Source organism: Cotesia typhae, unplaced genomic scaffold (genome assembly GCF_013202065.1).
Source record: "Cotesia typhae breed Kobodo isofemale line unplaced genomic scaffold, CoteBio_Ctyphae contig_44, whole genome shotgun sequence".
NCBI classification, from domain to species: domain Eukaryota; kingdom Metazoa; phylum Arthropoda; class Insecta; order Hymenoptera; family Braconidae; genus Cotesia; species Cotesia typhae.
The window spans coordinates 790931-805312 of NW_027423753.1; the positions used below are offsets into that span (position 1 = coordinate 790931).

The 14382-nt window shown below is 31.0% G+C and overlaps 1 protein-coding gene across 1 annotated transcript in view; it reads right to left on the reverse strand.

The window, feature by feature from the left end:
• LOC141528955 (uncharacterized) overlaps positions 1–14382 on the reverse strand; it is a 156002-nt gene that overhangs the window by 43002 nt on the left and 98618 nt on the right. The window lies entirely within an intron of this gene.

Genomic DNA, 14382 nt, shown 5'->3' on the forward strand with positions numbered 1-14382 from the left:
ACACAGAGAACCGATCTTCATAATTCATCACTTTAATCGCAGAAAAAAAATATTATAAAACTACCTTTAATAATTTTCAATTTAAAATTAAAAAAAAAAAATTATTAGTACAAATTATTTTTAATTATGTGATCATATATGATCATATATATTAGTCAAATATTCATATATTTTCATGAAAAAATTTGTATGGTATAATTCTATTATTTTACATGAAAAAATTCCGATAATCTGGGAGTTTCAAGAATTACAAAATAATAAATTCAACAAATTAGCTGACAAGTAATAAATAAAAGAAAAATATATAAATTTATTGTTTATACAAACAATAAATATTAATATTTTTTTTTCCATAAAAGTAATTACACTAGCCGGTTATACAGAATAACTATATGGAAAAATTCATATATTTTCCACCCTCGAGAGCCGTATGATAAAAACAAAAAAAGAGTACTTTCTTCATAATTAAAATAAACGAGGATGAATATTTATAACGGTATGACATTTGATGGAGTGCATCATATATTCGCGGTCCAGTTGCTTTCAAGAGGAATAGAAGCCGAGCAGACTGAGTCCAGAGCTAGGAAGACCGTACAGGGGGGTTGAAGAGGAGAAGGAAAGTAAAAGGGAGAGGGACAATCTGATGGCAACGTAATATATTCACCCTTTGAACCCTTTTCAAGGCCGTATGCCTACGGTTGAATGACCATTTGTAGGACACACGCGTCACTACTTGCCTGTGTCTCATCAGCTAAAGAAGACAACGCCCGATACCGATACCGATCTGCGTATTATTCCGTTCAAACTGCTTCATGTTATGTGTAGAAAGTATAAATATATCGATAAATCCACACTCGAGTGAATCTCTGTATATGTGGATGTGTGGATGTGGATTGGAACAGTCCGTTCGACTGTGTGTGTCCTCTGTGACTGTCTGTCTGTCTGATCACCGGGCAAGCCAAGGGCGTTAAACATGAGTCGCGTTACAGACGAGTGATTCGGATCCATTTGTACACCGGATTACACGATTGGATATGGATTCGTCAGGACGATCACAAATGTCGGATTAATCTTCTCTCAATAAGCTAATTGAGAGCTCTTATTATTATTTATACGTTTTGTTATTAATCCTATTACGCTCGATCTAATTGTATTACATTTATCGGCTATTCGCTTGGCTACTAACTAAATACATTGTTATAAAATTGATACGAATTTTTTTTTTGTTTTAAATGCTATTAGATTTATTCCATTTCAGTAATTTCCATACAGAATTTCATATATAGAACCATATGATGTCACATATGGTTACATATGTGATCATATAAATATGTACACATATATGATCAGAAATGTTTCACTGAGCAGAAATTATAAAAAAAAAATTGATAGAAATATAAAAATATATTTATAAATACAATAAAAGTATAAGAATCAAAGTCCTTAACTAATACAATCGCCTTAATAGTAACAAAAGGTCGTATCTAATAAATACAATGATTATAGTACCTCTTAAAATAAAAGTTCGAAGGATAATAAATGAAATAACCGTTATTAATACTAAAAGTACTAAAATCTGAGTGTCCTTGGTCACTTAGCTGGGTCACTAAGACCGAGAATTATTCGATAATAATCAGAAGCAGAAACCCTATAATTTTCAAAAGACAAAATTATGTCTCCTAACTAACAATCGTAGACCAGAGATCGGAAATCAGATGGGGTCGGATAATCCTGTGGCCTAGAAACGAGACAATCTGAGTGGAGAAATGAAGGAAGCTTGCAAGCGAGATCAAAATACTTAGCTCCATCCACTCTTCTGATTCACGGTTCTTCTTCACTCGAAGCTACATCCTCCCGTAAAGCAGAGAAAGAGAGATAAAGTTTGTCTTACCCCCACAAACGTAGACGTAGACAACTCAGTCCACCCCTTTCCTTTCAGTGCTCGTTTTACCCGACGCAATTAAGGGGACTGGATCATCCAATTTGTTCATGAGACCGCAACAATGTTTCTTGATTGAAAAAAGAGTCAAATCCGTCGTCATCTCATCTCATTCTAATACTACAAACCTGCTTTTTCTTTTTTTTTTTTTTTTTTTTTTTTTTTTATACAAAAAGTTTCAAGCTTTTATTACTTCATTTTTCATTTCACGATTTCATTTAATGACAATGTTTATGATTATGATCACTGTCCGGAAGCGAACAAAACTATTCACTTAAACATAAACCAAAACTTCTGGCTAAAAGCGTCCATAAATTAATTTGAGAATTGCACATAGAGGGCGTTTAATCGTGGATGAATGCCGAATCAAGTTAGTTTTTCACGGTCTTCACTCACCTCCGCAATTGATTCACCAACACTTCCTTTCTCTATTCCACTCTTCAATTGAATCAAGTCAACTTAATGCGCGACACGCGTAAGCAAGTAAGCAAGACTTACACCCTTTTGTCTTTGTCTAAAGCTCCCTCGGCCTAATGTTTTCAAAAGAGAAAAACAGACCTGAACCGGGAAAGAGTCTTCTGTTGAATGGTTCAACCCCTAACTCAGATCCCCATTTGAACTTAAAGTCCGTTGCGAATTTTTGAGTACTTTTTTTCTACTCTGGTCACTCAATGCATTTTTGTCCCGCACGTGCGGTGGTTTGTTAGCGGCATTTTTTGCATTAGCCCTTCTATGCTTGTCATCAATGTTTCAAATCAGTGGTGCTTTTTTATGTCGGACTGGAAATGGTAGGTGAAGAAATTTTTTTTATAAAATATTTTCATACAGCCAATTTTTATATTATGGCAATAAAAGCCTTGTTATTTTTAATAATAACAAAAAAATATGTCTATACACATATTTAAAAAGAAAAATTAAAATAATAACTAGTATTTTAGAAATTAACTCTCTAATAGCGAGAAAATTCAGCGACTATGCGCCGCCTATCGGAAAAATTGGGAACTAATTTTGGTCAAAAATTATATTTGGTAATTTATGAACATTTTAGGCCTTATAAGGAAATATTAAGCTATAAATTGACTGATAGAATTTTTTATCGGGTTGTGAACCATATAAGGTTGAATTTTTATTTTGGCGACTAAGGTAGAGAATGACAAATCGTAAAAGTTTACTCGGGCTCTTTTGTCCCCTAATATGGGAGTCTCTAGGAGGAAGTTAGTGTTAGTATTGGTAATATTGGTGACAGAGAAAGTAGCTAGAGCTGAACAGCAATTCACCATGGAAATCAATAGATACGGACTTGATATTACACATATTGTGAATAAGAAACTATTGGCTCTATTGCGTGCACAGACGCATCAAAAGCAATTCACGGGTTCTTTCTACAATCAAAATCATTTCCATCTAATGGGAAAACTTACTCTGTTATTTTGTCCGGTTGTATGTATTGTATAAGTTATATTGCTCGATTGTGTGTCTGTGTGTAGAGTAAGAAAGCAATTGTTTGATCAAGAAAAAGTTTATTTTAAATTACTTTAAGTGGACGATTGGAGAAATTTAAATATGATGATTTTATTATTTCTATTTTTAATTTTTTTCTAATAGAAAATTTTATGTTTAAGGTTTTAATTAATTTTTTCATTTGGAGAAAATTATATAAATTCAATGAGAATTAAAAATAAATGACGGGGAAATAAAAATGAAAATTAAAAATTATGAATAGTAAAATGAAGCAAGTTGAAAATTTAATTAAAATTAAATTATGTTAATTATGATTGAAATAAAAATTAATAAAAGAAAAATTTTTTTAAAGATATTAAAAATGAATTATTATAATTAAAATTAATAATAAAATTTTATAATGAAAAATTAAAATGATTTAGTAATTGAGATTTAAAATTCAAATTAATTAAAGTTGATGAAAATTTAAATTATTGCTCACATAGAAAATTAAAAATAAATTATTTAAACAAAAAAATTAATTAAAATTGTTTAAAATTTAAGCATTAAAATTAAAATGACTATGGAATAAATTTAAAAAACCATAAATAAATAAATAAATAAAAACTAGAGAAAGTTAATTAAAACGCGAGACTATCAGATATTATTACCGAAAAATAATAATAATGATAAACGAATAATAAGATAATTTAGTTATAAGAGTGTTTTGAAAGTACGTCAAGTTCAATGTAGAATTTCCTGGCAAGAGTATCACGTACATTATTCCTATTCACTCCACGTAATTCCGTGTATTCCTGATTATTAAGCTCATCGAGTACATTACGGGTCGAGCCACGTTTCGACGCCGCAAACGCAACCTGTAATGCAGCATTCTACTCAGTATCTTTCTCCCTTCCTTCCTTTCCTCAATATTATATTTACCGTCTCTCACCCTCGCTCTCGCCCTCGCATCAAACCTTCATATATATACACGAACACGTTCATTCGTTCATTCGAAATATCGTGAGAGCGCTCATACTAAAGGGTGGCTGGAGCGCGATTATAGCGTGCCACAATTAGAACGCGATATAGTTACCAAATCCTCGACTTCTCTTCGTCCCACTGTCTCACCCTCTCGCTCTTTCTTATTCAGTTATATAAACCTTCACGCCTCCTATTCTTATACAGCGATATAACCTAAACTCACTTGATGGAAGATACTCTCGTCGAGAAATTCTCATCATTTGTCCCAAGATGTCTATTCAACAATTCAACATCCACTTTACCGTAGTGACAAGTTCCAGTCAAAATACACTTGCTCGCTCTATTATTACCTTAATTTATGAATATTACGTTGTTTCGCACACAACAATTCATATTGTCGAAAAATTACAACCCGAGGAAAATTATATCTTAATTTTATTTTAAGATAATACATTGTGAATTATTTAATTGTTTCGATAATCAATGCCGAGTCTTTCAAGAGAAAGTCGGGTCTTTTTGTTGAGATTATTCATTCAAACCTTCCATTTAAGTATTTTAAAATTAACTTCATTTCATCTGAATAATCAATGGTGTCGAAGTGCTGAACTTGTATTTTTGAAGTTTGAATTAAAATTCTGTGAGAAAGAAGGAAAAGACAGAGCAAAAATTAAAAAGGATCTTTTTAATTTCCTACAAAAAAAAGTTCCTTATTATACTTTGTATTTTCAAAATTTTGAGCCAAAATTTGAACTTTAAACTTTTAGAAAAATAAAAGTAACAGAAATAGAACAAAATTAAAAATGATTTTTTTTTTGTCAAGAAATTTTTTCGATTTCTAATTTTTAAAGTAAAAAAATTTTTTTAATTAAAAAAAAATTTGAACAAATTAATTTAAAACTTTTTTAGTCAATAATCGTGCCTCGAGATAATTATTTATACAAAAACTAGTGTAATTGTAATCGACAGTGTAATTTAACTAAAAAAGAGTAATAATACTACAACAGTAAAAATATAAATGAAAAAAAAAAAAAAAAATTCAATTAAAAGAGTTGTCGAGCAGAAATCGTTAAAATGAAATCGAAAGAAAAAAAATAATTGAAAATTGTAACATGTTACTTTTTAGTTGTATTGCATTGTATCGTTAAAAAACATAAAAAATAAAACGAGTATAATAATTCTCTTGCAAATGATTTAAAAGATATAGAGATAAATCTGGTGATGACGGTGAGAGCGATCGAGTATTTATTTTGAGCCGCTGTCGAACGCAAAGGGACACACGCTTGCATATGAGTATCAGTTGAAGATTGAAGAGATGAATAAATTCTCTCTCCATATACAGATATACAGTTATCATATCATACACATATGAATATAGATAGATGTATATACATATATATCATAAATAAAACGAAACTCCCAATCGACCGCAACGACTGGTCCAGACATTTTCTCTTGACATTTTTTTTACAGAATAACCGAGATTAATCTGCTGCCGATATTCCAATAGTTGTCACGTCTATAATTAATCCATTTCCATACCCGCTGGTAATTCAAAAATACATTTCAGAACTCCGAGATATTCGATATTTAACTAAATTACTTTTTTCGATTTTATTAATTAAACGTTTACTTTTTTATTTACAATTATTATTATTGCCTAAAACCGATTCATATCATTCATCCAATAATTTATTGTTTACTGTTTTTAAATTAATACTTTAAGACTGAATTTATTTTGGGAAAAGAATAAAATATTAAATTAAATATCCAAGACAAAATATCTGCCCCGTCATAATACCCATGATAGATATATTTTACGAGTATAATCTCTTTAAATATTAAAAGTCTTCGTAAATATGCCAAAAATTGCTATTTTTAACTATTATTTCACAAACATTGAATTCTTACAAAATATTAATATTTTTATTATTATTCTGAATTTCTTTTTTATTTATTAATTAAAAAAAAATTTAATTAAGACATTTTTAAATTTTTTAATAGAAATTCTAAAAGTTTTAAAATTCATTAAATTGTAGAAAAATTAAAAATTTCATTAAATAGCTGATTTTTAATTTAAAAATAAATTTAAACGGGGAATATTAGAATTAAATTAAATATATAGAATTAAAAATTAAAAAATACTGAATACTAAGCAGCTATTTTGATCACATACAATTGAATATTACGAAAGGTACTTAGCGTGGATCCGCGCTAAAGGCTAAGGGATGCAGAATTTTTTCTTCTTATTGTTGAATCCAGCTCAGTAGTTTAATTCAAGTGTTGAAACATTTAAAAGCCCAGTATTGATAGTGAAATCACTTTAATTAAACCTTTTGTATTCGGACATTGAAAAAGTACTTTGAGTAAAACGGTCGATACTATTTTCTCATTTTATTTAAATTTTTTCAGTAGCTTCCGCTATTTTTATTTTTATTTTTGTTTTCCTGTTCTGTTCTCTTCCTTTTAGTATATTTTATTTAACTCCGAAGACAACTCTTCAAAGAGCCTTAGGGCTGACATTTAAATTCATTTAAAATCCGTGCTCTCGAGGTATGCAAACAGTAAAAGAGAGTACGCAGATTTAGATTGTGCACTCCAAATCAGTGTATACTGTGCTACAAATGTACATACTATAAGGGTAACATGGTATCTTTCTTCCGCGCGTTCGCCCTCTCTTTTCGCTGAACACAAACAGACACACATACAGTCTCTCCTCTCCACTAGGTGTGTGCGTGTGCATCTGTGTGTGTGTGTGTGTGTGTATTATAGCAGTTGGATATCCGTGCTATGCGTAACTCGCCCGTTTGTGTGTTTGTAAATGCAATTACGGTGAATGTCCAAAGCAGATGCCTGGCGGTCACTACGATGCCTTCCACCCCTTGACCGCCCTTTGTTCTGGGAGCCAATAAATGCGCACTAAATCTACTAATGCCTGACCCTCTGCCCTGGCTGCCTATAGTCTTGCGGATTCCGTTTATCGTTCTTCCACCCCGTAAATACCGAGATTACTAACGCTAAAAAACCGCCAGTGTTAATCAATCTTATCTTTTATTTGTTACAGCCTTTATTTTACTTTTCATTTTCATTTGTTCAGCTTTTGATGTCCGGGCTTCAATGTTATTTCATCAATTTAACGTAAAAAAAATTATTAATTAATAAATTATAATTAATTTGACTTTCAAAAATAATCCTCTGGATAATTAGCTCCTTTTTCCGTAAAAAACTTAAAATTATTTTACTTTTATTTGCAATGAAAAAATTTACGTTTTTTGAATTATGAAAATTTAGAGGTGTTTGGTACATACCTGCAACAAAAAAAAATTTTATTATTAATTTACTGTCAAAATAATTATAAAAAAATTTTTAATTCTGGCTTGAAGCCTTTTGAATTAAAAAAAAATAACTATGAAACAAAAACGTATGGAGCAATAACTAGCTTAATTGATTTTTCAAACAACCTATCATTGAATCCAACATTTGGTAATTTATTTGTTTTTTTTTTTTTTTTTTTTTTTTTTTGTTCGACAAAATAAAGAGGAAAGTTTTTGGTACTGACGGAGATAAACTTGTCGATTTGTTTTCCTACGGCGTGGGGTTTGACTCAGTTTTGTAACACGTGTTCCGGAGACTTTTTGCGGAAACTTTATCGTTTCGGGACGAACAGTCGATATTTTATAAATAGATTTTATAAATATGGAGAAAAGTAATACTCGAGGAAATACAATTTTACTGAAAATTTTTAATTAAATTAAATAAAATAGAGAGTACGTTTTGTCTGATGGTTGATTTTACTGAAGGAAACTTTTGACGGCGGTAGTTTCAATTGAAAAAATTTGCGATGCTCAGTAACTGTTTTTGACGTACAATTTAAACTGTTACAAGTTAACTGTTACTCGGTGGTGTACTGAGGATATGGAGAAATTTAAATCAGACATATTTCGCAGAGGGATGCGAATAAATATATATTAAATATATAAAAGCTCTATTCTCGAGATTAAACAAAATGGTAAGGCTGAATATTTTTTATAAAGTTTTTTACTTACTCGCAATTCACGATTGAGTAAATTATTACCGTGATATTAAATATTTAAATCTCTTATACTTTATTACAACTAAGTATTTTCATTAAAATATGAGGTTACTTGAGTTGAGTTGAGGAAAAGCTGCACCTTTGTACTTTTATTCTGCAGCAGTTTATTGTATGAATTATTAGTTAAGGAAGTTTTTAATCGTTACTCTAAAATTATCTAAGTATTTTTTTATAATTATTTAATAATTAATATAAAATATTTTACTTCTTGAAAAATTATAAAGATTTAAAAAATTAACTCTCTTATAATGAGAAAATTTAGCGACCATGCGCCATCTGTTGGAATTTTTAAAAACTAAGTGTGATAAAAAAATATTATTATAAAATTTTTTTATGAAATTAAATGAAAATAAATTTCAGACTGTATAATATTTTATTTTTAAATAAAAAAAATTTTTTTAATACACACACGTGAGAATATTACCGCGAGATTGCTAAAAAGCAAACAAAAAATGGAACTAAATACAAACGACAACAAAATAAGAGGAGAAGAAAGGATAAGGAAAAGGGAAATACAAATCTTAGAGTTTGCATAGCGCTGAGCACAAGAGAGAATTAAGTAGAATATATCGTGGGACGTATGACTGCTGTTACCATTGAATATCCGTATAAAGTTTACCCATCCTCTTGGCATTGCCAATCCTCATGGATCCGGTATTTGCCGAGACACATCAAAGTATCAATATCTCTCCCTCTACACCCTTGATTCTGCTTTTTCTATTTCTATATTCCTATTCCTATTCCTATTGCTATTGCTATCACTCTGCTCGGTATATCTTCATATAAATATATACAAACATATAATATAAGGTAAGACGAGATATTGGTTCGCCACCCTCACCAATCAATTCGCAAGACCACAAATCTCGAAATCGTGCGAACATTCAATATCTCAGTACTAAGGAATATATTTTAAATTAATTTATAACAAATATTTTAAATAAACACGACAAAGTCGGTAATACCGCGAGTCAACAAAAATTCAATTTTCAATTTTTTTTTTTCTCCAATACAAGTAAGACAAATTACCATTGAGATCAAATACAATATTAAAACTTAAGATTGTTTTTAATTGGGTAATAATTTTTTTTTTTTAACAGGTTATGGGCCCATAACCTGCTAAAACAATAAAAAAATCATCAATACAACATTAGAAGTTAACATTTAGAAAAAGAGCACTAGACAGAGTGTAGATTGTTGGTTTCTACTTAAATTTATATTTATCGGTTTTATTTTCTGGCAGTGGTACCCGTTTGGAATACAAGAAAAGCGGATGGAAGAGAAGTGGAGTACGAAGGAGTTGTGCCAGGGAAATGTAGTGGAACGCCCGGAGCTTACAGTGAGTACCGAGTAGCAAGTACCGGTTCTCTTTAGAATGAAAAGCGAACAGATAAGAGCATAAAGAAAGAGAAATCTGGAAGAGGAGGATCTGCATTGGTGGAAGTATATAAAAACGTAAAAAGTGAAAATAAGAAAAATCTCTTTCTGGTATTACCTACCAATACCACCGGATTTATCCCTAAGTACTGAGAAAATCGAAAACTCTGACTCCGAGGCAGGCACTGTATTTTTATTCCGGCTCGATATGTCATAAAGGGGGATCCTGTGGAAGCTTCACTAGAATATAATAATAATAATAATAATAATAATAATAATAATAATAATAATAATAATAATAATAATAATAATAATGATAATAATAAGAAATGGATCGTAAAAAGTCGAAAGAGAGAAGAGCGCACAATGCCAGATAATGTAACCGAAAGGGAAATGTATAAATACATAAGTTTTAAAAAAAGGGAAACCAGAGTAAAAACACCCAGAGCCAGTTGGCATTGAAAGAGATGAAATTGACGGTGCAGACCTCTTCTTCCTTCTATCCTGTATCGCCAAAAGTTTAAAAGTGAGAGTTGAGAGTACTCTCTGTTATTATTTTCCCCTTTTTTAATTTTTTTGTTCGAATTGAATGTGTGGGATGCAAACAGCGTTGCGCTGTACAGGAATGGAGAACCAGGAGATTTTTTTATCTGGAGCCAAAGAGCAAACAATGCGACAAATAATCCAATGGAGTGGAGATGAAAACAACAAAAGTGGAGCCAGTATGCAGAAAGGGTTGAAGAGAATCAAGAGTGGCTCTATCGTCACACTAACTCGAGCTAGCTGGGAACACTCGAGTGGCTGGTGTATTTTCTGCTACCGTTTTCTGTTATCATCAGACTGTCAAGAGATTCCGCCAAGCTATGCAGAATGTAGAATGTGATATGCAACACAAGCTCGGCTAGACATTTTGTTTCTTTTATTCCTACTTGCCTTATTTAATCCCCCTCAGCTTACGGTGGACGCAGCTAAAGACTACTGTGTGTGGGAATGTCACGACGACTACCTGTCGCACTTACTTTTGTTTCCCGGCTGTACTAGTAGTCATAAAGCAGTATTAAGTATTAGGCTCACAAAAAGCACTTTCGTTTAAGTGTAATGTCTCTGTTCCATTCTGTTCCGTTCTGCCGCATTTGGTCCCTCTAGGTTTCTTCCGAGGGGTAGCCGACATTTTTCAGGACTTTTGGCAATTACAATGCTGGTTTGTATTCTGGTTAAGAACTTTCTTTTTTTTTTTTTTTCTTGTTGATAAATATAAATGTATAGAAAAAATAATATAATATTGAATTAAATTAAAAAATTAATTTGTTTGAAGAAAAAAAATTTTGTCCTTAATAAAAAACCTTAAAAAAATAAAAAAACATTTCTCTATGTATATTTTAAAATTTAACTCTCTACAAGTGAGAAAATCTAGCGCCAATTCGCCACCTATCGGAATTTTTGGAACTAATTTGAACTAATAAATGATATATACAAGAATTTCACATCAGGATTTAAAAAAAGGTATATATGGACACATTAAAAATTATTTTCACGGGTTGAGTAAAGCAGTGAAGGAACTTTTGTTTGTACAAAAGAAAAAAAGAGTTACACAGAGCCCGAAAAAGGGTAATAAACCGAAAATGAGTGTACTAGGAGGAAAACTCGGTAGAGCTCGCGATTCTTTCACTAAAATAACTCGCTCATGAAACAGGATTCCTTATTGAAGACAAAGGAACAGAACCGGGGTACTCAATGCTGGGAAACGGGCTTACAAGGGCGTCACATAAAAATACAACAATTCATAATCCAATTTATGACAAGCTACCAACGTACCACTTCCGGCATTAAATCCAAAGGATTAATTCTCCCGTTGCCACCCTGGTCACCCACAACCCACCGCCTTTCTCTCTTTATCCTCTTCCGTCCTCCTCTCAATCGACAACAAGAGGATTGTGTTAGTAAGCCGAGAAAACCGGCATACTCCATTTATATTTCCACAATGTCCTGAATCAGCTCCAGAGAATCATCTGTACCCTTCCCAACTTTTTATTTTTCCAACTAAACTATTTATCTTCGGTGAGTATTTTTCATCCTCCGAAAAAGTCCCAACAATTTGTCGAAGACATTTTTATTTTTTTTTTTCCACTTTTATTATTTTTTTTATTTTTAAATTCTCTAAAAATGATTTTAATTTTTTGTTTTTTGTTTTTTGTTGTTATAAATCAGGGTATCGTGTGTTAAAGTTAACGGCGGGAGTAACCAGTACCCTGTGAAACAATTGTGAAAGAGAATATGCGTCGCGAGGATCTAGTGGGGCCACGGGGCAGCGGCGGGTGTTTTCGAGCAACGAAACCCGTTAGTAAGCGGCATTGTTAACGGAAACGTGTCGCCACCCTCGCTGGGCTTCCGTTTTGTATGTAAGGGTTGGTCGGGTTTAGGCGAACAGAGGACAGAGGAAAGAGAATGGAAAGAGAAGGAGAGTTTGAGGTGAGGAAAGGGGTTGTATAACGCTTTTAGCAGTGAACATTGAGAGCGTATGGGCCACGGTAGGTTGCACCCGGGGCCGATTTCGACCACCGTTCTCACCCACCCTCACACTCAGGATCCTCGTCAGAGTGGGCGTACTGCATCTATATGTATATAGATATGGATATGGATATATGTATGAATTTATGTCGGTGTGTATGTCCTTGGAACAGGGTGTAATCGAGCATGCGCATTCAACTCATGATATCCCTATGTACGCTTCAAATATCACTGACCAGAGATATCAAATGTTTGTCTAGGGATACGCGATCCCGCTGGGAAATTCATTTGTTGTTAAATTTATACTCTTATGTTTTAAATAGTTCTTTTTCGGGTTAAATTTTCGTCTCGGCAGTCATTGTTTTTTTTTTTTTTTTTTTGCTTGGAAAAATTCTTTGTTGAGATAAAATTACAAAAAATCCATAAAAAAAAAAAAAATTTTATAAACTTTAAAGCAAATTATTATGACAGAAAATTTTTTTAACTGGCCATATATATGGCAATAATGCCATATTGTGCTATATATATGGCAAACTTTTTATATCAAACCGAATATGGGAAAATCAAGATATCAAATTTTATAATATGGCAATAAAAAGCCATATTATGGTCTAAAATGGCCATATATATGGACATTTGTAAAATTATGCTATATATGAGCTTATAAAATTTTCTAATATAGTCATAAAAATTTTTATTTTTGGTAAATTTTGTTGAAATTAAAAATGAAAAATTTATCTATTTATGAAAAAAAATTCTTCATTAAAAATAATATTCTAAAAGCTGTCAACAAAGAAAAATGATTCCCTAATGGATTCATTTATATATTCTCAACTACAAAAATAAAAATAATAAAATTTATTTCAACTCTCTCTTTCCTCGGACGAAAATAGAATTTTCATCTGGTTTTAATTAAAAAACAATGTAATGTAAAATGTATAAATACATCAAAGCCTAACTAACGGAGTTAGTAGATAATTTACCAGTAAAAATTGTGTATAAGAAATATGAGAAATGTTAAAAGTAAAAAAAAAATGTCTGACGACAGTGAGTGAGTTTCTGGTGTCAGCCGGCGTTGTAGCGGCAATAAAAATCTGTCATCAGTGGTTGGTAATCATTTAAATTTTAGTTCATTCATTCCATTCATTTTACACACAACTAAACTCCTACACAGAAATTCTCGTAATAAGTTACTGTATACAACAGGTCCAACCAGACATTTAACACAATAAAACACTTTAAAGACTTTAAACTCGGCATTTATAATCTACACAGTACATCTATACAAATATATACTTATATATGTTTATAAATGAATGTATAATCCTCTTTCAACACTAATAATAAGCCGTTAAATTCCCTCTTATTTAATGTCCACTGAGTAGTACTAGGGTATCTTAATCTTCAAAATACACCAGACACACTAAATAACATCATCATGAAAATATAATAAATATCATACAATATAATATAACCTTTTTATTTTATTTTATTTTATTTTATAATCCCGGTGATTAATAGTCTTTATTTTGACAGAATATAACTGACATACCAGCTGTTTTTCATTAATTTTTTTTTTTTATATCAAATTTAATTGAAATTTTAGTAAATATTTTTTATTTTTTTCCATCAAGTTTTTTTTTAACAAATGTATTTTTATTTACAAAATAAATGAATCATTTTTTATTAAAAAAAAATAAAAATTTATTTTTTTATACATAAAAAAAAAAAAAAAAAAATTTTTTTTCACTTCGCAAAAAAAGTCTACGACTCAATAATCAATAACGAAGTAAAATAAAAAGATAAAAAGCAGCATGTTCTCTTAATATTTTCCTAGTAACTGTCAAAGGTAATTGAATGATATTGATAGATGAATTTTCATTTTATGATATTAATAATAAATTAAATTAGCCCTCCAACGGGAGACTGGAGACTGCAGACATTGCGCTGAGGAACGGGTAATATAATGCAATGCAGCGTAATGTTAAATTTTATTTGATGTGACGAAGAGTGATTAAACAATTTTGAAAATGGATTTTAAAAC